The sequence below is a fragment of the Alosa alosa genome, chromosome 12, assembly GCF_017589495.1.
Source record: "Alosa alosa isolate M-15738 ecotype Scorff River chromosome 12, AALO_Geno_1.1, whole genome shotgun sequence".
In the NCBI taxonomy this organism is placed as follows: Eukaryota; Metazoa; Chordata; class Actinopteri; order Clupeiformes; family Clupeidae; genus Alosa; species Alosa alosa.
In genome coordinates this window covers 6,992,946-6,997,158 of record NC_063200.1, presented here as the reverse complement: position 1 = coordinate 6,997,158, position 4,213 = coordinate 6,992,946, and the positions used below count along the sequence as shown (strand labels likewise).

The following is a 4,213-nucleotide window of genomic DNA, read 5'->3' as shown; positions in this document are numbered from 1 at the left end:
TCTCTCTCTCCCTGTCTCTCTCTCTCTGCCTCTCTCTTTCTCTCTCTCTCTCTCCCTGGGTGGTTCATCTTTGCTTTTTTAGCACACTCAGAGTTGTGTTCTGTCTTTTTTGACCCTTTAAAGAGAGTTCCATTATCAGCATCATAGTTGGCCCCACAAGGCTTCCGTTTTAACATTCCATATGTTATCTTAATGCAGAGGAAGTAGATTGGGAACCAAATAGAATGTTCAAGCATTGTTTTTGTTTTTATTATTGAAAGGGTCTATAGCTTGTTTGCTTTGGACCAGGGATGAGCCATACCCCAAGCTTTACTCTGACTCCAGACTTAGCCATACGTGTACGAAAATGGGGAATGTCACAGTTGAAATCATATGAACTGGGTCGGCGCCTTCGCCCCTTGTTTTAATGCTGTTGGAGGGACCCTCCGTACAACATTAACTTTTGTTTATGATTCTGCATTGCTGAGTGCTCGACGCTGCCCAGATGGTGATCTCATTTCAACAAGATCATTTGTTTTTCTCCAAAAACAACTGCCAGCTCTTCCAAAATGGAGAAATCGTACAGACTTTCACAGAGTAGAAGGGACAATCCAATAATGGACTAAATCATTCTCTAAGGGGCAATAAATAGAGATCGTCACCATCTGCCTATTCATGTATCTGGAATTACTTAGTGTCTGAGACTGATTATGTCTGAGCTCATAATGGCAGTCCTGAAATCACATTGATTAAACTCAGCAAGGCCACTGACCTGCATTGCATGCTGGGAACTCCAGCTGCAATCATCCATCTCGTGCTACCCCACCCCCATCACTCTTCTGCTACACACACCACCCCTGTCCCCAGCAGCATCCTTGGAGGATCACGAAAGGGTGTGTGTGTGCACGACTGCGTGTGTGTGAGTGTGTGTTCACTCACACAGTGTGTCTGCTGTGTGTGTGTGTGTGTAAGCAGAACAAGAAGGGGGGCGGGGTATCAGGGTGGTGGTGATGTCATTTTGAGTCCCCTCTCCTCCAGTAGCAGGATATGCAGAGAGAGGAGGAGGAGAAGAGAGCCGGTACAGAGACAAGGATGGAGGGAGGCATCGAGGAGGTCGCAGAGAAAGACGTGTTCTCAAAAGGTAGGACCCGTCCTGATTCTGCAGAGCAGGTGTTAAATATTCCTCGGGCACTTTTTTTCCCTTCTCTTTTTAAATAAAAAAAAAATACTGTCTGTTTGTCGGAGGCATCTGTCTCCCACTGAGTGATCCAGCTGGCTCTCTGCACCCAGTCAAAACATTAGCATGGATGGTGCTAGCAGGCTGCTGCGTGCTCTGGTCCAGACCTGCCGCTCCATGCTCTGCATGAACCCATTTCGTCCCCTGAAGGGATTCAGAATATTTTTTAATTTACCAAAGAGTGGGTGCAAATTGAGATCAAGGATGAAGATGAAAGCTTGTCACCTATCAGAATGTGAAGTATTAGAAGAAAAATCTATACCAGATGCAGGGATGCCTGAATCCCTCTGTTCAATGAAGTCACAGATTACATGGATGGTTAAAAATTTTTTTTTTTCTGGGGGCTGACATGAAACTGAACAAAGACCCTTTCATCTCAACCCAAAAACAGGATATTGCACAAATAGCCTAACCCTAAACTCAAATGTTTTAACATGTCATGGTTGAAGCAGAGAGGGTTGAAACAGATTTTTGGTTGAGGTGGAGCGGAAATCTCCACAGAATGACCTGATTGTGGCAGGCTATTACTGGAAGCTATTTTGGCTGGGTGGGGCGCGCACCCCCATCCCCACACCCTTAAAATGCAAATGATGCACACGAAAAGAGCGCCCGGGACAATACTGTGGCGTGTAGGAAACAAGAGTGTCGTGTGTGTGTGGGGGCAAGGTGAGTCCCTCTATTGTGTCTACAGGGGTGGGTGGGTGTCTCCAACCCATCCATAGCCTGACAGACTCATGCTATTCGGCCTCACTACAATGAATCTTTCATGGGTGTCATTAATGCCGGCTCGCTGGCTCTGACATTTCCTCACAGAAAAAAGGCCGCCGAAGTGCATTGGTGCAGAAGGGATAGATGTTCCAACAAGAGATTACACATGCAGGAGCTGTGTTTGGGCAGCCCAGTGGGTTTGGTCCTGTGGTAGTGGTGACCTCTTTGAAAAAGGTTTTGGAAATGTGATGTAATGAGATTAATGTGAGATAATATATGATTGCATGATGCACATTCTTATGGACATGCACAACAAATGGACATTTTCCACATGCTGTAAATTCTGGAGCTAGTGCAAATATATAATGTGAAATCTGCTGGAAATGTGTTCACCCAAAACTCAACGTTCACCCAAACGTCCACCTATGTTTGCGAATGTGAACGCACCTCTGCTGTCACTCACGCAAGTCCTGCATGAGTGTCCTATTGACCAAAATGTGTGATGTCAAACCAGACACTGAGCTTTTGCTACTACTACTGATAATCTGTATGAAGCCTCATCTCTCTCTCTCTCTATTCTTTCAATTTCCCAGACAGGAACAGGACCTCAGAAAAAACTCTGGATGTCTTCTAAGAGGCTCTCCCTCCACTGTCATTCTTGCCGGACGCTCCATTGACACTGCAGGACTGTTCCTGGGCACCCAACACACAGGAGAGGGGGACACGGCACTCTGAGGGCACCTACAGTCCAGCTACGGGCTGGATGACTCACTCTCATCACCCAGTCCCCACCCAACTACTACTGCAACAGTGAGAGCTTGGATGTGGTGGACGCTGATTTTCTGCACATGGGACAGAGCTGTTTTCCTTCCCTGTCGTGGATGGTGAGTGTGTGGCAGTGGATGTGGATGTGTGTGAACATTTAAACACTCATAGCATTACCAGAGAGAGTAAAAGAGGGAGGTTACAGAGAGAGAGAGAGAGAGAGAGAGAGAGGAGAAGAGAGGGCGTGAGAGATATTTGATCCACAGAAGACTGGAGAAGATGTGGTGGAGGAGGGGATGTTTTCGTGGCAGCACCGCTGGTGGGGATAAGCTCTTGTAAATATTTACCTCGCGCGCTCCGGGAGCGGTGCCACTGAACCCGTGAACTCTGAACTCCCGCCAACCTTCTCCCCCTGGGCGGCCTCAGGCGCTGCACCCAAGCGAGGCGGCTACCTGTTGCGTTGGAGACGCACACAAAGCAAGTCTGCCTGGCTAGCCGCCTACCTTCCTGAGTGACTGATGCCTCTGATGCCCCTTTCATCGTCCCGCTCGCTCACTCTCACTCCTCTTCACTGCATCCCCATTCAGTCACCCGTCTGTGTGTGAAACCCCAGGGCAAAAAGCCATGATGTCAGGAGAGGTCTAATCCCCACTGGTCAGACAGAAGACAAGTCATACTATCACCTTACACCAGTCACTCAGACTTTCCCAGACTTTCACCAGTGTGTGTGTGTGTGTGTGTGTGTGTAATGTCTGAGCGCGTGTCACCGTCAGATCATCAAGGTGTTTATGGCTCAGTGCCGAAGGTGAATCAGTGGGGATGTGGCAGTGGTTGAATGTGTAAAGACTGACAGTTTTTTTTTCTGCTGCGGTATCTTGAACATACTTGTAGTTGTGCTGAAACGGATGCCATTCTCGCCAATGTGCCCTGAAACACCAGATATCCACATAAAAGATGTCTGTGAGTGCTTATCTGCTGCTATCAGAAGTCACACCAGAGGCTGTTTCATTTTCTACAGCAAACAGGAGCATTTGTGTGGAAGGGATCTGATGTGTGTTTAAGACTGCATATCGAGAAGATCAGTATATGTGTGTGCCTGCGGGTGTGCATGTCAGTTTGTCCAGTTGTCCAGTTTGTGTGATCGACACCATGGGCTGTGCCATCTGCACTCAGCTGGTGAACGCGTGGAGCGGGTTCACATGGAAGGGAGGTCGGAGCGTCAGGCAGGCCTGTCCAGAGGTGCCCTCGCAGGAGTACCACCGGCTGTCCGGCCTCCATTACACCTCCTCCTTCTCCGACGCTGAGGACTGCTGCGATGACCTCTCCTCCCTCAGCACCTCCTCGTCCTCCGATTACCTAGAAACTGAATACTTGGACGATTTGGAGGCATGACATACCCGCGTCTGAGAGGATGCCGGGTTTTTATTACTATTAATATACTGCACCAAAGCTTTCCTTGATTCAGTTGCTTGTCATTTGCATCTTTATGCACCTCACTTGATTAAATGCTGATGATGAAGATTG

General features: G+C 48.1%; 1 long non-coding RNA gene across 1 annotated transcript; it reads left to right on the top strand.

Moving 5' to 3' along the window:
• Positions 1-749: 749 nt before the first annotated feature.
• LOC125304757 lies at positions 750-4,213 on the top strand. Its single transcript, XR_007195275.1, has 2 exons — positions 750-1,120; positions 2,518-4,213. It is a non-coding gene; the product is annotated as an uncharacterized LOC125304757 (long non-coding RNA).